This window comes from Chiloscyllium plagiosum, chromosome 1, assembly GCF_004010195.1.
Source record: "Chiloscyllium plagiosum isolate BGI_BamShark_2017 chromosome 1, ASM401019v2, whole genome shotgun sequence".
In the NCBI taxonomy this organism is placed as follows: Eukaryota; Metazoa; Chordata; class Chondrichthyes; order Orectolobiformes; family Hemiscylliidae; genus Chiloscyllium; species Chiloscyllium plagiosum.
This window is the reverse complement of record NC_057710.1, coordinates 84,076,385-84,102,856: the sequence shown is the minus strand read 5'-3', so window position 1 is coordinate 84,102,856 and position 26,472 is coordinate 84,076,385. Positions and strand designations below refer to the sequence as shown.

Below are 26,472 nucleotides of genomic sequence, written 5' to 3'. Positions count from 1 at the left end.
AATGATATAAAAGTGACCTAAGGGGCAACTTTTACACACTGTCGGTGGTGTGTGTATGGAATGAGCTGCCAGAGGAAGTGGTGGAGGCTGGTACAATTGCAGCACTTAAGAGGCATCTGGATGGGTATATGAATAGAAAGGGTTTAGAGGGATATGGGCCAAGTGCTAGCAAATGGGAATAGATGAAGTTAGGATATCTGGTCGGCATCGATGAGTTGGACTGAAGTGTCTGTTCCTGTGCTGTACATCTCTATGACTCTATGCAGAATCTGTATGGGTAGAGATGGGTGATAATTGGTGGAAGTAATCTAGAGGACTCCTTGCAGAAGCTATATGGTAAGAAAGAAAAGAAGTGAGTTAATGAGGGAATGTAAAAAAGGCAGTACATTTATTATGGATGACTAGCTTTCTTTCCAAAATATAAAATGCTATAAATACATAGTTGAGACATCTTTAATTATTGATCAATTGCTTCAGATTGACTGTCCAATTTGGAATGATCAAAAGCACTGACATTAGTGCAGAGGAATTTGAGATGATCAAGCAGTAATCAGATTCCAGATTTGATCAATTTTTAGGAGCTAATCAATACAAATATGTATACTATACAGTCTATGCTTTCAAACAATGGGCAGTGGGTTTCTTACAAACCCACATAAGGAGCTGTGATATCTGCAGTTGCTACGTCAACACATGCAGTCAATTTTAGATTGGCTGTTTAAAGACAAATTTAATTTAATACTGAATACCGTAAACCCATAAAAGCAAAAACAATATATTAAATAAAACAGGAATTGTCATCAAAAGGTCAAGATAAAACCAAAGTAAAAGTGTATAAAAGTGCAAAGAATAACATAAGTTCTGGAAAATAGCAGCAAAAGCAGACAATAAAAGATTGCAAGAACTAGGCAAAGGGAGTCAGAAGCTAAAATTGTAAAAAAAAACAAGATTAACACAAAATATTTTTATAAATATGTTAGAAAGTTAATGTTGACATTTTAATAACAGGTTGGTAATATTGTAAATGAAAACAAGGATTTGGCAGACTTGTTGAATAATTATTTTTTGCTTGAATTGACAGGAGCGGAAGAAGTTAATAAACCTGATATCCTCGAGAAGGTGATAATGAATCAATGATTAGAACTCTCCAAAAGTTAATGTCATCTAGAAAATAAGATTGAAAAATCATGTCCCTAAGGTGTGAAACATTACCAGGATCCAACGGTTTTACCTGGGTTTGAAAGGTAGTAAGTAAAGGGGTTACAGATACTTTAGCTGTAATCTTTGAAATCTCAATTGATTAAAAAATTATGCGTTTGAAAATGGCAAATGCAACTCCATTACATTAATGAGATCAGAGAGAAAAACCAGGAAATTATAGAACACTAATCTAACATGGGGATGCTATTGGAATCCATAATTAAGGACAGAGCTACTGAGCACTTAGAGAAATTTGAGCTGGTCGGAGAGAACCATCATGGATTTCAAAACAGTAAGACATGTCTGATGCACATAATTATTATTTTTGAGAAAGAAACCAGATCAGTAGAAGATGGAATACATTAGAATGCAATTTTATGGACTTCCAGAATACATTTAATAAGATTTGATGTAAGATACTGTTAGTGAAAGAAACCCTATAAAACTGTAGACAATTTGTCAACTTGGTGTAGAGAATGATTACAAGGTAGAAGGTAGAATACCGAAAATGAGTATGGCCTTGATTTGGAAAGATGTGATAAATGATCTTTCATGTGAATCAGTGTTGAAGCCTTAAGTATTCACCATGTTATGAACAATTTTGATAATATGGTAAGCAGTTGTATATTAGGTTTTCAATGATAAAATGATTGCTGAACTAGTAAGCAATGTTCGCAGGAGCATTAAGTTACAGAGAATATGATACTTGAAGTGATTGGTCAAAACAGTGGTAGAATGATTTTGATGTGGGTGAATAAGAAATTATCTATTTTTGACCAAAAGGAACAGATAGATACAAGTGGTACTTACTGGTGAAAAAGCTAGAACAGTGCAGGTCCAATCAAATTTAGGGCTCCATATATATTACATTGTTGACAAAAATGAAATTGTCAGCTGAAAGAAAATAAAAATGTAACTGAAATATTAGTCACAATATCTAAAAAGATAAAATCTAAGAGAAAAGCATTTCACTACAGCTATCCAAAGCCTCAGGTTGATTACATCTGGAATTTTGCATACAATTCTCAGCATCATACCTTAAAAAGGTATTTCATTCTTGGAAGGAGCACAACAAAAATCCACCAATGCTACATGCTAAATGGCCTACTTCTACCCTAGTATTACTAGAATTTATTTAGTCATATGGAAAAATGCTGTAGTGGTTAAACAAAGTGTGTCTTCAGTAGAAGAGATTGCTTAAATAACTATGACATCTTGAAAACCATTTTGCACATTGATGTCTTGAACCACAATGACAGTGCTCTGAGCTTGTGGGCTTGCTCTTGTTATATAAGGTACCAGGCTCTGAAAGGATTAATGCTGAGGAATGCATTAAGCACCACCCAACATGCCATATGGATTTGGGCAGGGGAGCAACTATGTCCCTTTAAGGAGATAGAACTGCCATCTTGGTTTCTATCACAGACTTAATAAAGATGTCTCTCATTTTAATGTAATTTGCTCCTGATTACTATCATGGAACAAGCTACAGTTGTCTAAGATAAGAGTCTCTTCTCATTAGATTACTTAGTGGTTTTCTTCTACTACATTTCACCAATTGGGCCTTGTAGATCTCACACTGAAAAGATAATGGTGACATCATGCCTACTTTATGGTGATTTAACAGTCCAGCTATAACTCATGGAACATGATGAGTAGTGGTGAGGTTCCATCATACATCATGGTGGGCATCAATGCAGATTCCATTGAACTCAAAAGCATTTTTAAGATACAATTTTAAGAGAGTCACTAGTTTAGGCAATCAGCAACTCAAGAGTTGAACATTCCAGAAGCAGGAAAGAAAACAATTTATAGCAAGATTCAGCATTATAGAATTCGTAATCAACAGAAGTTGCAGATTTCTGCCAGTGAATGGTGTTTGCACCAAATAAGGAATGATAAAATCTTCTTGGTATTTGTTTATGTTTTATTTTTCCTCCAATTTGGAGAATTATTGTGCTAGGTTTTTGTGTTAAATTGCAATTTTCTTTCCATAGCAGGTTTTCAATACCATTTAAATGTGATATTTTTCTCAACATCACATCAGTAGACTTTCTGGTTATTTTTCAGGAGAGAGTTGTGAAGCATTCACTTTGCTTCTGTATAAATCTGTAGCCTTTGCATTTGCAACTTTTATTTTTTATCATTCAAAAATAAGCTATTTATAGATATCACAGCTGTCTGTAATCCGGGCAATGACCTACTTTTGGATATCATGACTGTCTGTAATCTGGGCAATGACCTACTTTTGGATATCATGACTGTCTGTAATCTGGGCAATGACCTATTTATGGATATCATGAGTGTCTGTAATCTGGACAATGACCTACTTTTGGATATCATGACTGTCTGTAATCTAGGCAATGACCTACTTATGGATATCATGACTGTCTGTAATCTGGACAATGACCTACTTTTGGATATCATGACTGTCTGTAATCTGTACAATGACCTACTTTTGGATATCATGACTGTCTGTAATCTGGACAATGACCTACTTTTGGATATCATGGCTGTCTGTAATCTGGACAATGACCTACTTTTGGATATCATGACTGTCTGTAATCCGGGCAATGACCTACTTATGGATATCATGACTGTCTGTAATCTGGCGCTAACAATTGTTGAAATTGTCTGATGCCCAAAGCTATTGTCTGATTTGTACTATTTTGTTTCCTAAATATCTGCCATCAAGATATTATTAACTATTTAAGAGATGATCACAGTTGCTAAGCATTATGTGATTTTGCCTCCAGCAATGTATTTGACCTGATATAGCAATCATTAACTTAGCCCTCATAAGAAACTAGATATTGTAGTATTGAAGAATCTAACAAAGGTTTACTACAGCTCACTAATGTGTATAAAGATTGAATTCACAGGCACTTAAATGTCCATGCTGACATTAAGCTACTAAATTACAACAAAGTAGAATAAAATAGTAATTTATTGTCACTTGTATTTTTACAAAAAATATAGTGAAAAGTGTTTAAATCGTCATACTACGGCAACTATATTAACAACAGAAATCATATACTAAAAAAAAATGGAGATAAAGTCCATCTTGGTTGAATTCACAGCTCTTGGGATCCTCAGGTTAAGGAAATGACAGGAACTTCCCTACTGGAGAAAGCCAACATCAAAGCTGCTGAATCTCAGAGTCACAGAGATGTACAGCACAGAAACAAACCTTTTGGTCCAACATGTCCATACTGACCAGGTATCCTAAATCAATCTATTTGACAGCATTTGGCCCATATCCCTCCAAACCCTTGCTATTCATGCACCCATCCAGATGCCGTTTAAATGTTGTAAACCTCCACCACTGCCCCTGGCAGCTCATTCCATGAATGCATCATCCTTTCTGTGAAAAGGTTGCCCCTTTCGTCCTTTTTAAGTCTTTCCCCTCTCACCTTAAACCTGTGCTCTCTAATTTTGGTTTCCCCAACCTTGGGAAAAAAGACCTTGTCTATTTACCCTATCCATATTCCTCATGATTTTATAAGTCTCTATCAGATCACCTCTCCGCCTCTGATGCTCCAGGGAAAATAGCCCCAGCCTATTCTGCCTCTCCCCATAACTCCAGCCCCAGAAACATCCATGTAAATCTTTTCTGACCCTTTCAAGTTTAACAGCTCTTACGATTTATCAATAGCACCAATATCACTTCAATTCTGATTAACACCATATCCACAAACACTCACTCAGTCCATCTCTGAAGCTCAGTATCAGCAGCAGTGTGTACCATCTGCAAGACGCATTGTCAAAATTCACCAAGACTCCTTAGACAGCTCTTGAAACCCACAATTACTTCCATCTTGAGAAACAAGGGCAGCAGTTCCATGGGAACACGACCATGTTCCATTCCCCTCTGAGCGACTCACCATCCTGTCTTGGAAGTATATTCTTTCTGTCCAAAATCTTGGAACTTACTCTATCACAGCATTGGTCTAACTACACCAAGGACAATAACAGTTCATGAAGCAACACCCACATCCCCGCATGAATTAAGAAAAGAACCTGATATGAGCTTTTCAGTCCTAATTATTTTAACTTAATTAAAATCTCCCAGTTACTGCGACCAGAATTGAATCCCCATTGTAAGTTCTTCAGTTCTGGAATTTGTAGCATTTATTAGTTCACTAACCTACTCACAACACTGTCATAACCGTATGTTTTACAGCAAAATAAATAAACACGTGTTTCAAAATCTATCAAGGTTGATAGGAATCTCAGGATTCACAGGAGGTCAAAAGAGACGAACATATTAAAATAATTTGGGAATTTACAGACTTTGTTGCTGTTTCTGACAAGGAACTAACTTCAATAAGACTTGCTGAAGTCCATCATGATACTGGCTATTAACGCTGCCTAGTCAACAGGAAAGAATCAGAATTCACACACAGGAGACTGCAATTAAAAATGATCCCTTGCAGTCTATGGGAGGAAAAGTTCTATGATCTGAGGTGAGCAGTAAGTAAGGTGGATTCCCTCAAGATCAGAAATCAGGTGGCTAGAAAATGGAGGTTTATGTATAGTTACATATTGGGGAGGATATTGAAGACTGAGTCATTCATTTACACTGAATATTGTTCAGCTGCTTTTATTAAGCAAATGGTTTAAAGCCTGAAGGCTGAGTTTTTATTGCTATGCATAGACAGAGGACAGATAGGAATATTTTGTGCGAAGGATTGGTTACTGGTAACTGAACTAGTTTAATTTATTTTGGAGTTAAAATAATTGAACATGAGTCCTGCCGGGATGGTACTTGCCAGTGTGATTCTTCCCTGTCAGAGTTTCCACTATGCTGCCTGACAGGTGATGTTTAATTTCAAAGTAGTAATGAAAAAACTTTATCTGTCTCTTGGTCAGACAGAGCATGCATTCAGCTCTCCTAAGAAAGAAAGATAAATCTTGTGATGGGACTTTATGAATTTTTTTCTTCCTGGTGTTTGCAGTATGATCAGCTACCAATATACTACTATCTCTTATAAAGTTATTAAACAAGACAAAATTCATATACTCACCACGTTCATTTTACAGATAATGTAAGATTATCTGTTGCGATCCATTTGGTCTTTCTAACCTTTATTTAGATACTGGTGCATTTAAGATTCACTCTGAATTTGAGGAGCATTGGAAGTATTTCTGGAAAAGGATTTTGACCTAATTCAGAAAAGTAATGACTGAGCTTTAAGGATGATTTGAGAATCAATAAATCTGACTGGAACTGGAGATATGTACAATGTCACATTTGATTGATCAGGTTTAGTGCAAGGTTATCATTTTTTTAAAGACTAGATTCCCTACAGTGTGGAAACAGGCCCTTCGGCCCAACCAGTCCACACCCACCCCCCTCTGACTGATGCACCTAACTCTACGGGCAACGTAGCACAGCCAATTCACCTGACCTGTACATCTTTGGACTGCAGGAGAAAACCCAGAGCACCTGGAGGAAACCCACGCAGAGAATGTGCAAACTCCACACAAGCAGTCGCCCAAGGCTGGAATCAAACCTGGGACCCTGGTGCTGTGAGGCAACAGTGCTAACCACTGAGCCACCATCCTTCCTATTATCAGTAACAAGAGCAGAACTCCAGTTATGTTTCCCTATCATATCTATAGACACCTATATATCTCACTCTAAACCAATATCTCTGTTTTGTGGAGATGATTCAGCTTTTTGAAGCAGTATCTAGGGCATGCATATTTTTACATAATTTTATGTGCACTTCTGAAGGCTATTAAAAATTTATGATTGATCACTTTTCCCTTCCAAAACTACAACTGCATTTTTATCTGCATGGCAAAATTGCTGCAGACTTGTGTTATTTATATTATCATTCCTAACAAATAGGTCCTAAACATATTCAAAAAACACATTGGACCTGGCATTTTAGAAGTCTATTGATCAACCAGAATTTTTAAAAAAACAATGCCTTTGGAAAGTCTTTGAATCCTAAGTAACTGCTGTTAGAAATCAACATTTTATAAAGTCTTTTAATTGCTGATTAAAAATTGTCAGCAATTGCATGACTTTTCATCACTTGAGGCACATCAGCACTTTTATTGGCAATTCTTCCCCTCAAAACAACTGCTATCTGTATTGATATGGTGATCTCTGGCATGAGAGTAATACATTCCCAGGTGGTCAGAGTTAACAAGCAGCTTTGCATGAAAATATTTTTCTTAATTGGACTCCAGGTCACAGGATATAAATTAAAATTGGTGACACACCATGCGTGAGATGACTGAAGTAATTGTGGGCAGACTACTTCCATATTTTTCTGAATGCATTATTCAGATTACCAACCGTTCAATAGGATCCTGCAGCCAAGCAGAATGGCAAATGAATCTCTGGTACACTGATGTAAGGAACATGGAGAATAAAATCATTTCATCGATAGGAAATGCTGCAGTCTAACCCCATTACTAGAAAAGTGGGTTAAGTCTCTCTCTCTCTCTCTCTCTTTCTTCAGCGGTCACATCCTGAGCCATTTGTTGAACCTGGGAATTTATGCTCGCTAAACCATCTAATGCCTGCAAGTCTCCTTCAAAGCTACTCGCTGGTCTGATTTGGAAATATATCACTGTTCCTTCACTGTCTCTGACTCAAATTCCTGGAATTCCTTCCCTAATGGCATTGTGAATCAACCTATAACAAGTGAACTGGAGCTGTTCAAGAAAGCAGATCACCACAACCTTCTCAAAAGGAACCAGAGACGGACAATAAATACTGGATCAGCCACAGATGCCTGCTTCTCAGAAGTGACTCAAAAAAGGGAGCTGCTTCCAGTTTGTTTGTCAGACCCTGTCTAATGCAATTGAAATTGGCCTTAAACACTTATCTTCTGCACCATCTTTATCCTTTTCCATAATGACTTTGAAATTTACAGAATTCTAGTCACTGTCTCCAAAAGGTTTACCGACTGAAACTTCAGCCATCTGACTGGCTTCATTCCCTAGAATTGGGTCTAGCATTGCACCATCTCTAGTTGGACTACCTACATACTGGCACAAACATTTCTTCTGGAATGCACTTTAAAAACTCCCCGTCTAATCCTTTCGCAATTAGGCGATTTAGTTAATGTCAGCGAAGTTGAAATCCCCTGCCACCATAAATCTATTCCTCTCCCACCTCTCTGTGAGTTGCCTGCAGAGCTGTTCCTCTATCTCCCTTTGACTGTTGGGAGGTCTGTAGTATGATCCTAGCAAAGCAATCATTTTTTCATATCTAAACTGCAGCCTCATTTGAAGGTGGTTGTGATGAAGGAGCAGCACTCCGAAAGCTAGTGCTTCCAGTTAAACCTGTTGGACTATTACCTGGTGTTGTGTGATTTTTAACTTTGGCTCACTAATGTCTTTCAGGGAAAGAAATGACCACCTTCACCTGGTCCGGCTCATATGTGACTCCAAAGCCACAGCAATATGGTCAACTTTCAACTGTCCTCTGAAATAACCACTGACTTGTATCAATCACTATGAAGTCTCAACAAAGACCTTAAACCAAATGGATCACCTAGCATTGATCTAGGCAATGGAAAAGACAATGGCAGAAACAGCCCTGTTGACCATGCAAGGTCCTCTATTCCTAACATTTGGATGCTAGTATCAAAATGGCAAGAACTGTCTCACAGACTTAGTCCAGCAACAGGCTGATATAGTTATACTCATGGAATCCTACCTTAAAGACAAAACCCAGATACCACCATTACCATTCTTAGATATGTCCTATCCCACTGGCAAGGACAGATCCAGCAGAGGTGGTGGCACAGTGAGATGCAGTCAGGAGGGAGTTGCCCTGGCAGTCCTCAACATTGACTCCAGACCCCAAGGAGTCTCATAGCTTCAAGCAAAACATAGGCAATCCTGCTGATTACAACATACCATCCTCCCTCCGTTGCTGAATCAATACTCCTCCATATTGAACAACACTTGGACAAAGTACTGAGGGTGGCAAGGGCACAGAATGCACTCTGGGTTTTAGGCTTTCAATGCTCACCACCAATAGTGGGTCTGAGGAAAGTGGTGAGGGAATCAAAAGCAGGATAAACATACTTGACCTCATCCTTACCAATCTGCCTGCTGCAGATGCATCTGTTCATGATATCATTGGTAAGTGTGATCACTGCACAGTCCTTGTGGAGTCAAAGTCCCATCTTCAAATTGTGGATAACGTTCATTGTGTTTTGTAGCATTATCACCATGCTAAATGGAACAGACTTTGAACAGATCAAACAACTCAAGACTGGGTATCCATGAGGTGTTGTGGGCCATTCACAGCAGCAGAATTGTACTCCAGTATGATCTGTAACCTCATGGTCCAGCATATCCCCCACTTAACCATTACCATCAAGCTCAGGGATTAATTTTGCTTCGATAAAGAGTGCAGAAGTAGCACTAGGCCTACCTATAAATGACATGTTAATCTGGTGAAGGTTCCAAACAGGACTACCTGCATGCCAAACATCATAATCAGCAAGTGGTACACAGAATTAAGTCAACCCTCAACCAGCAGACCAGATTGGGCGGAATAGTGGCACAGTGTTTAGCACTGCACCAGGGATCCTGGCTCAATTCTAGCCTTGGGTGACTGTGGGGAGTTTGCAGGTTCTCCTTGTGTCTGTGTGGAGTTCTGCCAGATGCTCCAATTTCCTCCCAGAGACCAAAGATATGCAGGTTAGATGGATTCTCCGTGGTCAGTTGCCCAGTAGTGTGAGGAATGTGCAGACGAGGTGGTTTAACCACAGTAGATGTGGGGTTATGGAGTAGGGTAGATGGGGTGTGCAAGACTAGGTTGCTGCAGATTTAATGGGCCAAATGACCTCTATCTGCACTGTAGGGATTCTATGGTTCCATGAGATCCTGTCACACCAGTCACAAATGGTGGTGGACAATTAAACAATTCACTGGAGGAGGAAGTTCCACAAATATCCCCATCCTCAATGATGGTAGAGCCAAGCATATCAATGCAAGCAATAAGATTGATGCATTCACAGCAATCTTCAGCTAGAAATGTTGTGTAGAGGATCAGCCTCCTCCAGTGGTTCCCAGTATTACAACTATCAGTCTTCAGGCAATTTGAGTCACTCCATCTAGTATCGAGAAACACTTGAAGTCACTGGATACTGCAAAGGCTGTGGACCCTCACAACATTCTGGCAATAGTACTGAAGATTTATGCTTCAGAACTTGCACCTTTCCTAGCCAAACTGTTCCAACACTGGCATCTACCCAACAATGTGGGAAATAGTCCAGGCACATTCTGAATACAAAATTAGGACAAATCCGATCCGGCCAATTATCACCCCAACAGTTTTTTTTCGATCATCAGTAAAGTGATGGGAGGTGTCATCAACAGTGCTATCAAACAGCACCTGCTCAGCAATAACCGAGTCAGTGACGTCCAGTTTGGGTTCCACCAGGGCCACTCAGTTCCTCACCTCATTACAGCCTTGGTCCAAATATGGACAAAAGAGCTGAGTTCCAGAAGTGAGGTGAGCCTAACAGTCCTTGACATCAAGGCCACATTTGTGCAAGTGTGGCATCAAAGATCCCTTGCAAAATTTGAATCAAACTGTATCAGGGGCAAACACTCTGTTGGTTGGAGTCCACACCTGCCACATAGGAAAATGGTTCTGATTGTTTGAAGTCAGTCATCTCAGCTCAATGACATCTCTGCAGGAGTTCCTCAAGGTAGTGTCCTCGGCCCAAACACCTTCATCTGCTTCATCAATAAGGTCAGAAGGGGGAATGTTCGCTGATGATGCACAACGTTAAGAGCCATTTGCTACTCCTCTACTGAACTACTGAAGTAGTTTATGTTCAAATGCCACATGAAGGGGACAATATCTAGGCTTGAGCTGACAAGAGACAAGTAACACTCGCACCATGCAAATGCTAGGCTATGATCAATCTAACCACCACACCTTGAAGTTTAATGGGGTTAACATCACTGCATTTCCTGCTGTCAGCACTATGGGGGTTACCAATAACCAGAAACTCAACTGAACTCACCACATAAACACAGTGGCTACAAGAGCATCAGAGGCTAGGAATACTGTGACAAGTCATTCACCTCCTGACTCCCCCAAAACTATCCACCATTTACAAAGCACAGTTCAGGAGTATGATGGAGTACTTCTCACTTGCCTGAATGGGTGCAGCTCCAACAACACTCAAGAAGCTTGACACCTACCAGGACAAATTGATTGTCACTGTATCTATAAGCATCTGCTCCCTCCACCACTGATGCTTAGTAGCAGCAGTGTTTATTCTCTACAAAGTGCACTGCAGAAATTCACCAAAAATTCTGAGACAGCAACTTCCAAACCGATGACCATTCAATCTAGAACGGCAAGAGCAGCAGATACATGGGAACACCACCAACTGCATGTTTCTGTCCAAGTCAATCATCTTCCTGACTTGGGAATATATTGCTCTTCTTTCACTGTTGCTGGGTCTAAATCCTGGAATTCCCTCCCTAAGGGCATTGTGGGCCAATCTAAAGCACACAGACTGTAGCAGTTCAAGAAGAAAGCTCGCTATCACTTTCTCAAGAACAATTAGTGATGGGCAATAAATGCTGGCCAGCCAGTGACACTCACATTCCATGCGTTAATAACAAAAAAAACTCCACCTCTCTAGCTAACCTATATACTGTGAAATATTGAGTTGCCAATCCTACTCTTCTTTCACCTGTATCCCCCTCAATGATTACAACAATATCACATTCCCAAGTGCTGATCAATGCTCTCAGTATATCTGCCTTGCCAGTCATTGCATTAAAAACAGATACAATTTAACTTTCCCTCCCATGTGACTTATTATATCCAGTCTTCTCCACTTACTGGACTGTCCTAGCATTCCTTTTATATCTGAAGTAACTTGTTCCTGACTTTACATTTTCTCTTTGTCCCATCCCCCTGCCCATTTGGTTTAAAACATCCCCACCAGCATAAGCAAACCTCCCAGCAAGGATACTAGACCCAATCTGGTTCAGGTGCACCCTATTCAGCTTGTACAGGCCCCACCTACCCCAGAAACTGTCCCAATGATCCATAAGTCTAAAGCCCTTTCTCTTACTCTATCCATTTAGCTACATGTTTACCTTGATCTATCCTCCCATTCCTATGCACAGTAGCACGTGACACTGGAATAATTCAGAGATTACAACCTTAGTAGTTCTTCTTGTTAACCACTACCTAATTATCTAAATTTCTGTTGCAGCACTCATTTCTTTTCTTACTCCATGTCATTGGTATGAACATGTACTTGCTGGTCACCCTCCCCCTTCAAAATGCCCTGCAGCCACTCTGAGACGTCCCTGATCCTGGCACCTCAGAAGCAACATACATTTGAGAATCTCATTTGCTGCTTCAGAATGGCTTGTCAGTTACCCTTACAATTGAGTCCCCTATTAGTAAAACTCTCCAAGTCTTATTCCTCTCCTGATATTCAATACAGGTAAAACCAAGGACTGCAGATGCTGGAAGCCAGAGTCTAGATTAGAGTGGTGCTGGAAAAGCACAGCAGGTCAGGCAGCATCCGAGGAGCAGGAAAATCCGAAGCGTCTATTTTCCTGCTCCTCCGATGCTGCCTGACCTGCTGTGCTTTTCCAGCACCACTCTAATCTAGACTCTGATATTCAATACAGCCAACCATGGTGCCACTTTGTTGCTGCTTTGCCCTGGGAGATCATTCCTCCAACAGTGTACAATATATTTCTCTTGGCTTTCATTCACTGGCCGGACTAAATTGTTGGCTCAATGTCTTGAGAAGATGGTTGAATGCACTACAGTTGTGTTCCACTAAGGGCCATCCATTAAAAATAGCACCAAACCATCCATTGACAACTGATGAAGATGTGTTCACTGCTTTAGTTCTCGCCTCCAACAGTTTATTGGGCACTTATGTCATGTTCTCACCTCCAGTCTGTCAACTGTTACCTGATAAGATGATATGAAATTTCCATGAGTTTGGGGATCAGATTGAGAAAATTAGCACCACTTGCGGCTCGCCATACTTCCCTCTCTTTGCCAATTTGTGCAAAACCTCAGCTTCCATTATCACCAGAAACAAATTCTCATCCGCCCTCCCTTTTCCAATATCATACTTTCTGAATTTCTGCTTCTTCACTTAAGCGAAAAACCTATGTAAAACCAGAAGCCCAATTTTCCAGGAAACAATTTCATTTCTCTTTAAGGGCTCCACAAACTCTGAGATACTTGTGCTCGTCCAATTTTGGTTCCATGACCACTTTTATTTTTAATCACTTCACATTGACAGCAGTATCTTCAGCTTGTAAATTCCTGAGCTCTGAAATTCTTTCCTAACCTTACCCTTTCATTACTCTTTGAAGATATTCATTGCAACCTCCACGATGAAATAGTAAATCCATTGATCTAAAGCTTAGTCACAGATGAAGTTGGGTGTCAAATTTTGTTTTGAGAGCGCTTCTACAAAATGAGTCAAAAGACATCTTATGGTATGGAAGGCCTTTTATAACTACAAGTTGTTTTTTTTTGGTTGTTCCAAGAGAAATGGAAAACCACACAAGGCATATTTATTTGAATAAACGTGTTAGGGGCACACAATTACATATTTTATCTGCTGGCATTTATTCATAGTGGGATTTATTAGCCTTTTCTCTTCCTCCACAGTGTACGGAAGGTTGCCATCATGTATATGAATATATAGACAGTCGATTCTGCTTTAACGCAGTAATTCCATTCTTGTGCAAGCCCTTGTTATAAGAAAATTGCATAACAGCAGCACCATTTAAACTAATGGGGTTGGAATCACGTTATAGCACCTTAAAAATTTGCGCTTTAGAAACTGTGTCCCCAATTCGTCAAGCAAATTCACATTAACGAAACGAGCGTTATAGCAGAACAACCATATATATATTTAATTTATTGTTACATGTCTTTATGAAAAATACAATAAAATGTGTATAAATCACCATAATTAAGCTGACACCATTTAAATTATATAAATTATAAAAAGAAGTAATGCATACAAAGTTAAGACAAATTTCATTTTTTATTTCTAACTCCAGCTTCTTGGTTTCATAAGTGTATCTGGAACATGCCTTACTCCAGTGCCACCATAGATTAGATTACTTACAGTGTGGAAACAGGCCCTTCAGCCCAACAAGTCCACACCGACCTGCCGAAGCACAACCCACCCAGATCCATTCCCCTACATTTAACCCTTCACCTAACACTATAGGCAATTTAGCAGAGCCAATTCACCTAACCTGCACATTTTTGGATTGTGGGAGGAAACCGGAGGAAACCCACGCAGACATGGGGAGAATGTGCAAACTCCACAGAGAGAGTCGTCTGAGGAGGGAATTGAACCCAGGTCTCTGGTGCTGTGAGGCAGCAGTGCTAACCACTGTGCCACTGTGCTGTCCCTGAGGATGCAATAGCAAGGAGGAAGCATGCTGAAGTGTCTCTGGTCGCTGCGAGCAGACCCAGAATGTCACTTCTGCCAAAGCCAACTCATCACCACTGATATTATAGTCATACTCCCTCTTGGATAATGCTGACATTTTCTACCTCAAAGACTTATAAGCTATTTTGATTTGGTGTTAATATTATGACCCTCAGTATTGTCCCCATGGCCTTTCCTGGGACCCCCTTAAAATCATTGTTAAACCAGACCTTGGTCAGTTGCCATAATTGACAAGTTGAAATATTGAGGTCTTTCTTCCTGTGGAACAAGTTCTCTATCTGTGCGTCACTGATTCAAGACAAGGCCTGTCCTTGCTTTGACTGCTTGAGGCTCTCCTTCAACTGTTCAGTCATTCACTAGTCATAGATGTTGCACAGGGTGCTATTTTACCACTTACAGTCATCATCTATCCTTCCCCAAATAATCGTGTTTACGGCCCTGGCATGACCTTCTAACACCATTGCCAGCTGCTGGGCACCTGATTTTCTTTTACTCCCTTGCCCCAGCATTTTGCTGACTGTCTAGTTTAATTTTATTCAAAGTCTGTTTAACTTGCTGGATTAAAATTCCAAATTAATTTTCAAAATTAGTCAAATTAATGGAATTGACTGTGTACACTCCTGCTCCGTCAACAACTGCCAAACCACTCAATGTATCTCTTTCACTACGTCTCACTCACTGGCCTGGATCTGGCATCCTCATGTCAATCCCTGTATACCACCCTAATTGTCAATGAGTCAAACACAGATAAAGTTTGGGAAAGGCACCATTCTGGCAGCTGGGTTCCAGATATATCTCAACATCACCATCACCAATTTCTGTCGTATGTTGTTGTACAGCATTTTGTCTGTATGTTTTCAAACCACCCCGTTTTGTGGTCCTGGTCTCGTCCTCAGACAAACATGTAGGGATGCACTTCCTCAGAATGAAGGGGTGACTCTTTAGAACTGAGATGAGGAGGAATTCAACCATTAGGTGGTGATTCTGTGGAACTCATTGCTGCAGAAGGCTGTGGAGGCCGCATCAGTGAGTGCATTTAAGGCAGATACGGATAGGTTCTTGATTAGTAAGATGATCAAAGCTTATGGGGAGAAGGCAGGAGGATGAGGTTGAGAAACACAACAGCCCAGGATTGAATGGTGGAGCAGACTCGATGGGCCGAATGGCCCAATTCTTCTCCTTAGTCTTATGGTCTTATGGTCCCTGGGTGGCCTTCGAATTGAAGTACTTGTATAATCACCGCAGCTGAACCAGCAAACTTGATATCCAGCTTGAGCCTGATAGGAGGGAAGGTGCCCCAAGTGACAGTGAAATAAGGTTTCCAACTAGTGATGAGACCATAAACCAAGTTTTTGTAACGTTTTCAGGAGAAACAGCCAGAGTGAGTAAAGGGTTGGGGACCCACAGAAAGCAGCCAAGGAAGCTGGATGGAGGGTTAGAGAATCCACAAGGAGGTGAGAAGCCAGATATTGGATTTGGAGACCCATGAGGTCGGAGGAAGTGAAAGGGTCAGGAATCCAGAGCTGCAGAGAAGCAAAAAAACAGCAAATATAGGCTCAGGGGTACACAAGGGAGAACAGCAAATTAAAAGGAAACAATAGAATTGGCCGAATGCCCAGAGTGGGAGGAGGTAAAATGAAAGTACTTCAATAAGAAATGGCCCAAGTGGGTTGACCACTGCAATGAGCAAATATTGGGTCCAGAACAGAGATGCTGGGAGGCCAAGCAAAAAGCTGAAGGGATGTGGCTTCAAACTTCAGCAAGGCTGCAGCAATAGCCAGCTGCACCTGTGAGGCAGAGAATGGGAGAAGGCGAAGCTCAGTAAGGAACTGAAGGAAGTGAAGCAGGAACTGGAGAAAGTAAGCGGTAAAGCAGTAGAGTTGGAGCAGAGGAACCAGGGGAACATGATATACTGGGGACAGCTTCAGGTGTGTATTGGGAGTTGATCAGTGTGTGGTCATGGCCCAAAAAGCTGTGAATGAGCTGACGGGTTGTTCTCAGAGTCCTGTAACATGCAGGAAAGAAAATAGAGCCCGCGCTGCAGACCATTCAAAATACCAATGCGAGATTAAAAAATTACCATCCCTGGACTCGGCAAGATGGCGGCGATTCTGTAGAACTACTGTGGACAGCTCTGCCTAACAACCAAGGCATACTAGTATCTTTTGCCATCCCTGGCCAACTTATGTGGTGGAATTATTAGTTTAAAACCTGACAGAATGCATATTTGTTAATATTTGAGAGTGGGAAGGATACCAAAGGGAAAAGGATTGAGTAAACAGCAGCAGGGAGGACACCTCCCTGTAGCACCAGGCATACCAGAGACAGCAGCAACAGCAGACTCTCCTGACACACCACCCCCTCCCCCAACGGGGATGTGACAGACTCACAGGAATCCGCTGCGGCAATGGAGAGACTTCCCTTGAAAGATGGGGCTGCGATTGAGAAGATCCGTGGGGACATTCATGCCCAGATCCACCCTATCGTGTCCATGCTGCAGAAGCATGAGCAGGAGATCCACGGCCTTAGGAATTGGAGGGTTGGAGGGCTGGAGGAATTGGAGGGTTGAACTGAAGGTCTCAGAAGCTGCGAGGGAGTCCTCATCCAGTCGGATCCAGGTGCTGGAGTGAGATGTGCAGGCCTTGCGAGACCGTATCGATGACCTCGAAAATCGCGGTCGGAGGATAAATCTCTGAATTGTCGGGCTACCTGAAAGTGAGGAAGGTGGGTGGAGTGCTCATCCTGACTTTGTCGATTTTCTGTTGATTTAAGGATCATCTCGATTTTTTTTTCGCCTAAGGCTGGGACACAGTCCAGGTTTGAAGGAGCTGTGAAGGAGGGGATGGGTAGGGTGAAAGCCCCCATTGGTGGGGGGAGAGACTTCCATTCAAGGTTTTGTAGTTGGTTTTCTTTGTAGTTTTTTGGTAGTAAGAGTTGTTTATGCTTATGATGGAGTAGTTTTTTGTATATATAATCCTTCGACATTATGAGTCTTTATTTACTTGTGCTCGGCGCTTTGTAAGCAAGGTTCTCCCTCCCAGAGGTTCAAGGGTCTCTGAAAGGGGATATGGCTAAGTGTCTTATTAAATGGTGCACCTGGAACATCAAGAGAGATCATTCGTCTGTTAAAAGGTAAAAAGTGTTTTCTAGCCTTAGAAGGGAAAGGGTTGATATCGCTTTGTTGCAGGAAACCCATCTTGATGATGGGGGACACCTGAAGCTACAACAGGGGGGTAATGACTGGGTATTATTTTTCATCCTTTACTACAAAAAATAGGGAGTGGTGGTACTTATCCAGAAAAATCTTACGTTCACATTATTAGAGCAGGTAAAAGATGAACAGGGATGGTTTGTGATACCTAAAGCCCTGATACATGGGGAGGAATATGGCATTTTAAATGCTTACTGTCCTCCAGCACATCCCCTCAAACTTTTAATTAGTGTTTTCTCTAAGCTGAGTGCCCTTGGAACACGGTACATTATTATAGGGGGGATTTGAATTGTCTTTTGGATCCCACAGTGGATAGGATGCCTAGTGGGCCCCTAACTATTTCTTCGCAGGCCAAGCAGGTGGCTGACTTATGCGAGGAGTTGGGGCGGGGGATTTGAATTGTCTTTTGGATCCCACAGTGGATAGGATGCCTAGTGGGCCCCTAACTATTTCTTCGCAGACCAAGCAGGTGGCTGACTTATGCGAGGATTGGGGCTGGTGGATATTTGGAGATGTCTTCACCCTATGGGAGAATGCTTGACAGATCCCAATCTGTAATAGGACATACGCTACGCAGTTAAAAGTTCTGCACAGGGTTTATCTGGCACCAGAGTGTCTGGCAAAGTTTAATAAAGGGGCATCTTCAGTGTGCCCCAAATGTAAAATAAGTGTAGGTACTCTTACCCATTGCTTCTGGACATTCCACAGGCTCCGTGTTTATTGGAGTGCCGTGGCGGGAAAGATCGGGAGGGTATTGAGGATGACATCAAAGTTGACCTGATATCTCTCTTCTTAAGTCTACTGAATTTACCATCTTTAGATGGGCATGTGAAAAAACTATTTAATATTCTTGCATACTGTGCATGGAAGAATATTCTGATGAACTGAGTGTCTGAGAACCTGCCAGGTTTGCTGGGATGGCAGAAATTAATTATGGAGCACATTCCCTTGGACTTTTTTACAACCATGGTGCACTACACAACAGACTTTTTTTATAAGACATGGCAGCCCTGCTTGAGTTATTTGGAAGTAGATTTGTCAGTTATCTTAACTGGGGTGTTTGTTTAAACAGGATAGGCAACTATTGAGTGTCCTTGATAATTATGTACCTGTCAGGCAGGTAGGAAAGGGTCGTGCGAGGCCTTTACTTGGGAGCTTTGTTCCAAACATAGCTATTCTGTATTCAGTTTTTCTTTTGTTTTCTTTTGCTTTTCTTTTTTTTTGATCTATTAGTTATTTACATATTTCTTTGTGTTGCTTTGAACAGTGCTAGGGTTTGTTTTGGATTGTAGGGTAGGTTAGTAGTTAGTAGACAGTAGTTGTATTGTAATTTGTGTTTCTTTTTCTCTTTATTATACTGACATTTGTTATTGATTGTAGTTTTCAATAATTTTATATGTTTGTAAAGTTAAAAAAAATTGCTAATAAACATATTTACAAAAAATAAATTACCATCCCAACTGTCTGTGCAAAAGGGAATAGCATACACTTTTGGGACAGTGGAACCAGATGGGGACAGTGATGATGGGATAGACTGGGAGGAAATGGAAGAACACGCCCGTAGATACAGCGAGAGTGGAGACAATTGGGGGCCCCCACCGCCCTTTCCAGAGGGAGTAGTTCCTTCAGTACCTTGGGTTCTTACCCTGCCTCAATGGATCCACTAACAACAACCCATTAGGATGGCCAGAACAATAATCCACTTCATTACACAACCCCATTTTCACTTGCAGAAATAGCAAAAAAATCCTGGTTTGTCACCATAGCTGACTCCTCATATGTTTCTCGACAGCACCCACCAATAAATGACACTCCACAGGCTGACGATGTCAAAAAGGTAACATCCACTCTGCCTTTTCCAATCCTCAGAATGCAGGAGGAGGAGACCTGCAGACTGTGAAAATGACAATGCTAGACACTGTAGTATACAATAGGGAGACCCTGTGGAGGTATTAAATAAGTGTGGGCAGCCAATAGGAGAGCTCCAACAGCATTGTCCAGGAACCTATGGATACAATCTTTGGTAAATTAGATCAGACTGCACTGACGCCGCAAAAGAGGGCAAACTGGACCCAAACACTTGTCTCGCTGTGAGGAAAGCCTATGAAAATTTTGATCCCACACTTCGGTCCCCACACAGAACAATGGGTGATAAGTAAGATAGCGTGGGCTTAGCAGAAAGAGATTCATGAATCAGAACATTCCAAAACCAGTCAGGGAAGAAATCCTGAATCTCAGTCCCTTGTGGAGGGGACAGGTTCAAGAGGTATTTTTATTGGAAGCATCCACCTCTATACACGCACCCTGCAGTGAGAGATAGGCATTTGCACCACAAGGGAAATTCTTCATTTGTGGGCACACAGGACACTTCGCAAGGGACAGCAGGGGAGCCAGGCAATTCAAGCTGCCACAGGAGCCAGGCTCAAGACAGCAGTCCATGCTGCTGCAAGGACCAGAAGGTCAAGGAGGAGTTAATTTGGTGGGAGTGATCACGCAGCCAAATTTACTTGAGGAAATCCCACCATCTAACTCATTGCTGGCCTGGTTGGCAACAATCCCCAAAGTTTAATGTGGCTGAGCCTCTCAGTGGGGTGGGACAGTGTGAGTTGATCCTGGGTAGACAGCAAGGTGGAAGGGCACCCCTTGGGGTTTGTAATGGATACTGGGGTGGAGAGATAGCGGGAGATGTTAGGGATCCAATATGATACTTAATATATCCCAAGATTTTGATAACACATGGTGCACCCATAAGAAAATTCTTCTGAACTGAATCACCAACGACCCACAGGGTGGACCAGAGCAAGAAACTATTGAATTCAATCAGCGGGACACATTCAGATGGCAAGCACATTTTATGCTTGGTCCTTATGAAGGAGGGAAATTTATCTTTTGGCCTGGCCAATTGTTGTATTTGCCATTGCCCAAGTTCAGTGAGGCTCCAGCAGAGATTGCAACAAGCACATACACAAAGAATATGTGTACGATGAGTGAATTGGGGATTAGATCCATCGAGATGACTGAGTACCCAGTGGCACAAGCAAGTCTCATAGAGTGCCAGAGTGCATTCGCTGGCCACAGACACAGCACGGTTGTATGGAGGGGAAGGTGGCCCAGACCCAAAGCCACAAAGACAATACATCTTCCCACGTCGGCAGAGGAGGAGGAGACCAAGGTCATGATAAGATCTGTAAGGAATCTGACACACTGTAATGTCTACCAATGTCTCACTAATATGGCCGGTTAAGAAACTGGTCAGCTCTTGGCAGCTCACCATCAATTACAGGGAACAAAAATAAAATCACCCTAATCACGGCATTAACAATAGAGACGAGCCCCAAACCAAGATGAAACAAATCTCGGGGCAAAATATTTCATTGCATTGGACATTAGTAATGGATTTTGGTCCATCCTCCTCCCACTGACACTGCTAATATAAACTCACCTTCATATTTCAGAGCCAGTTATACACCTGCCTGCCCTATGGTTTTCACAACTCACCATCAATTCTTCTGCTTTGGAAGTTGCAGCCTCGGATGTCACACTGACCTCTCCAAGAGGGACACAATAAATTTGGAGCAAATGCCTCTGCCTCCTGGGGTCTGGGTAGCAGGAGAGAGAGCATTCCCTCGTAAGAAAGTTTGCAGACTAATACTCCACAGTGGAGAATGGACGCTGAAAGACAAGATGTGGCATAGATGTGGGGAGCCACAGAGGCGAACCCATCATAGAGTTTGTGCTGATGTTCCCCAACAAAACAACACTTTGGCTGCTGAGCTAGCAGCTGTAGCCTATATGGTCAGTCACCCTGAATCATGTCCCCCACCCAGCACCTACACACAGACAGCATGTCTGTCTACAACAGTGTAATGGTTATATAGTTAAAACACTTTACTCAAGTTCTCTTGTTAGTAAGGTGGACAAAAGGACTCAGAATTTGGTTTTAGGTTCAACTTAATTTTATGAATAAAATATTCCTTATTAAAAAGTTGTGGCTGTACAGGACATTGGTTCGGCCACTGTTGGAATATTGCGTACAATTCTGGTCTCCTTCCTACCAGAAAGATGTTGTGAAACTTGAAAGGCTTCGGAACAGATTTACAAGGATGTTGCCAGGGTTGGAGGATTTGAGTTATAGGGAGAGGTTGAATAGGCTGCGGGTGTTTTCCCTGCAGCATCGGAGGCTGAGGGGTGACCTTATAGAGGTTTATAAAGTCATGAGGGAAACAATAAACAGACAAAGTCTTTTCCCTGGGGTGGGGGAATCCAGAACTAGAGGGCATAGGTTTAGGGTGAGAGGGGAAAGATATAAAAGAGACCTAAGGGGCAATATTTTCACTCAGAGGCTGGTACGTTTATGGAATGAGCAGTCAGAGGAAGTGGTGGAGGCTGGTACAATTGCAACATTTAAAAGGCATCTGGATGGATATATGAATAGGAAGGGTTTGGAGAGATATGGACCAGGTGCTGGCAGGTGGGACTAGATTGGGTTGGGATATCCAGTCGGTATGGATGAGTTGGACCGAAGGGTCTGGTTCCGTGTTGTACATCTCTATAACTCTATGACTCTATAAAACCCTATGTGAGCACTTCCCAAATTTCAGTATTTATTTTCTATCCAACTCTATTCATCTGAGAAAAGATACTATCCTCAAAGATCCAGGTGTTTGAGTCGGGCCGTTGAAATCTCCTTCCTCTCCGATGTAGACCTGGCTGTAGGTAGAAATATTTTGCTATTATTGTATAGGACATTGGTGATGCTAAATCTGGGGTGCTGTATAAAGTTTAGCCTCCTCAGTTAAGAAAGGATATGAATCCATTTGAGGTAGTTCAGATACCTGGGATAAGAGGGTCATCTTTTCAGGACCTTCATCCATTGGGTTTTAAAAGAATGAAAGGTTATCTTAATGAAACTGAATACTGGGTGACTTGACAGGGTGGATGCTGTGAGGAAATTTCCCTCGTGAGAGAGATTAGCACTAAGAGTTCTACATTTACGATGTAGACAAGGATGACATTTTCTCTCATGAATCTTTGGATTCTCTTACTCAGATAGTGATGAGTCAGGGTATATTTAAGGCAGGGTAAATATATTTTTGACTAACAAAGGGATTCAATTGTTAATGGGATAGGCATGAAAGTGGACAAATCAGCAATGATAGAATTTTTTTTAAAAATTCATTCATGGGAAATGAGCCTCACTGGCTAGGCCAGCATTTATTGCCCACCACTAATTGCCCAGAGTTGAATCAACCACATTACTATAGATGTGGAGTTACATGTAAGCCAGACCACTTAAGGATGGCAGTTTCCTTCCCTAAAGAGCACTGGTGAGCCAGCTGGGTTTTTCAACAATTGACAAGGATTCATAGTTGCCATTAGACTCTTCATTCCAAATTTTTATTGAATTCAAAATTCACCATCTGCCATGGCAGGATTGGAACACAGGTCTCGAGAATATTACGTGGGTCTTGATATTAACCATCCAGTGATAATGCCACTAAGCCATCGCATCCGCATGATGAAGGGCAGCATGACAGACTGCTGCTCCTGATTTGCATCAAGGTCCACCCACACCACATGTACCTGCCACATACATGCACATATACATTTTGCAATCAGTCAGTCACAGCATAACATATGAGCCATCTGAAATGGAATTAAGCATTCCAGCCAACTTATGTGGTAGTTGTAACCTTCCAAAGTTCTCTAGATTCAAGAACTGACAATTGTGGTGATCAATTGTTAATTTTAAATCTGAGATTAAAACATTTTTGGTAACCAGAGGTGTTAGTAGACATGGGACAAAAGAAGTTAGTTGCAGAAAGCCGTGATCTAATTGATTGGTGGAAATGCTCTGAGTTATTGAAAGGCCTAGTCCTGTAGCTAAGTTCCAGATTTTGGTTTCAGTAGCCCTGGCACATCTGAACTTCATGGTCCCATTATTTCTTTTCCGAAATCCAAAGGATACCTCTGTGGATTTGAGTGGTGGAAATGCTGATGGGAGAGAACTTTTTAAAAGTTCACTGGCCACTCTCCTGCTCTAGTTTATTGATTATACGTGCAGTTTTTTCCTCATTCTCTACATGTTTGATGGACAGTTAATTAGCAGATGACCACTATACGAGCAGGAAACATAAAAACAAAGAACCATTGTGTATTTGACATGACTATCCTTAACTGATGCTGTCTGCAGGTCTTCCTGAATCAAATTGAACATCTCTTTAATTGATTTTGGTGACAAGATTCCAACTCTGGAGTCAGTGTTCTGTCATTGTCATATAACTCTGCTTGTGTTGGGCCTTTTAATGGTTTATTTTACAGCAAAAGTGCCTTGACAGAATTATGTATTTGAAGTTTCTCCCACATTTTGTAATAGGAACACAAGTGAAGCTATCTGTGCTCATTATTTTTTAAGTGTAAATTGGAAAATAATTTGTATAAACTATAAATCAGTAACTTGTTGTTGGATTTGTCCTGCCCCTTCCAAGCTTCACTGCATTAGTGTCTCATCAAATGATCCAACAATCAAACAGACGGAGGGTGTGCAGTTACAATATTTACCCGTTAGATAAATGTTTAAGCATACCTGAAAAAGTGTGGGATTGTCTGCTATACATAAATAGTTTTGTTCTAGTAGTACATAGGGTTTAGTTACTGTCTAACCTCAGTGACACCGAAAAGCTACTTTTTCTCATACGGAATTGCTTTCCTTTAGATTTTACTGATCATGACAGATTTTTAGAAATTAGCTTTTGCTGTGCAGTGATCTAATTGAAACATAACATTAATAAGGGACTGTTGTATTCCAATCCATTTGTATTAATGGTGAAAGTACCATTTGCTTTCCTAATTGCTTGATGTATGTTAACATATGATTTGTTAACTTAAGCATAACCCTAATCCTGACCCGAACCATAAACTTAATCCTAACCTCAACCCCAACCCTAATCCTAATCCTAACTCTATTCCAACTTTGTTAATATCAGTATTTCCTATTCCTCCAACATTTTAAGAAATTCTGTTTTTCCATTATTTTCCTACCAAATTTAACCAATTCAACTTTCTCAGCATTGATATTCCATCTGTCATTTTCTCTCTCTCTACTGTTTCCTGGCTGTTGACCAAGAATGCATAATGAACATTGGCTAAGAGCCAAAACATCTTAGCCCGTGATTGATTGACAAATCTGGCAGTCTGATCTCTGTTATCAACTTTACAATGTTTCTTTATACAATGCAAAATGACCATAAGTGCCTTGGATACTGAAAGATTTAAAGGGTTTAGAACAATTGATTCATCTTTTTATTGAATGTAGTAATCAAATAGAGTCATTTTCAACACGATGGAAAGTTAGGAATGTTTTTCTTTATACTCATTCAACTGTCACTAAAAGGTTCATTGCTTCAATATATTGAACAGTGGGTGAATATGTATGAGGTGCCAGGTGGCTATGGTGGGTGAAAGCTGCTGAACCTTAGGCTTGAGAGGTGGGACAAATCCAACAGTGTTGTGGTGGGCCTTTTAAACACTTATGGGGCTGTCTGGAAAGTTTTTCTTAGATTAACTTCAGTCTGAAATTCCCTCTCAGCAATGAAGACCATATTTCTGAAAATTGTATTTCTTGACAAGCAAAGCTAGGAATACTTCTGGAACCTGTCAGGGGTATTAAAATCCACCCTATGTGTAGTGTAATGACATATACAAAACATGACAATGTAATCAATGTAACTTTGATATTAGTAAATATGATTCAGACAGGAAAATAGATTAGAAGAAGCATGAAAAGAGTCATGCACTAAAGACCTGTATTCAGTAATGGCCAATACATTCATGTAATTAAGAGTCTGATACTTCTGGTGAGTTCAGTAGGCTGGATAGCTGACCAACAGTATGGGTTCGATTCCTGAGCCAGTTGAGGTTACCAGGAAGAATGCCCATTCTCGACGTCCCATCTCATCTGAGGTGTGGGTGATCTTCAGGTTAAGCCATCACCAGTTGTCTCTCTAATGTGGGAGTGAGACAATGGTGACTTTATCTGGTTATACTAGCCTGATGCACATACCTGGAGAGCATTGTGAGTGTGGTAAGTGCTTAGTTCGAGCAAGTCTTTCAGATTTAACAATTCTACTGGATTGATATTTTTTACAGAGCTTGTTGATAGCTTCAGATTCAAGGGAAACCTGCTTGTTGCTCTGTGCCCCAATACCACTGCCTACTCTTAGCAATGTCAGAAATCACACGACACCAGATTATAATCCATCAGTGACTTCACCTGATGAAGGAGCAGCGCTCCGAAAGCTTGTGATGTCAAATAAACCCATTGGACTATAACCTGGTGACGTGTGACTTCTGATTATGTCCATCTCAGTCCAAAACCAGCATGTCCACAGCATGACTCACCCTTACCCATGAGTGAGCATAAAGACTCATACTCTAATAACAAATTAGTAAGAACTGCGTCAGATAGTTCATGAATCCAACAAATCATTGCACAGATTTCACATCTACAGATCACTGCATCTCCACTTCATCTCTACTGCTCTCACCTAACCATGATCACAACCAATGGCTTCATAATATCCTCAGCTATCTCTTTTAGAA

General features: G+C 41.1%; 1 long non-coding RNA gene across 1 annotated transcript in view; it reads right to left on the bottom strand.

The window, feature by feature from the left end:
• Positions 1-214: 214 nt before the first annotated feature.
• The window catches only part of LOC122555669, an 84,895-nt gene continuing 58,637 nt past the window's right edge, over positions 215-26,472 (bottom strand). Inside the window, exons 2-3 of the long non-coding RNA XR_006313334.1 lie at positions 2,011-2,094; positions 215-329 (exon numbers count right to left, since the gene is read on the bottom strand). This is a non-coding gene — a long non-coding RNA (uncharacterized LOC122555669). The remainder of the gene's footprint in view (positions 330-2,010; positions 2,095-26,472) is intronic.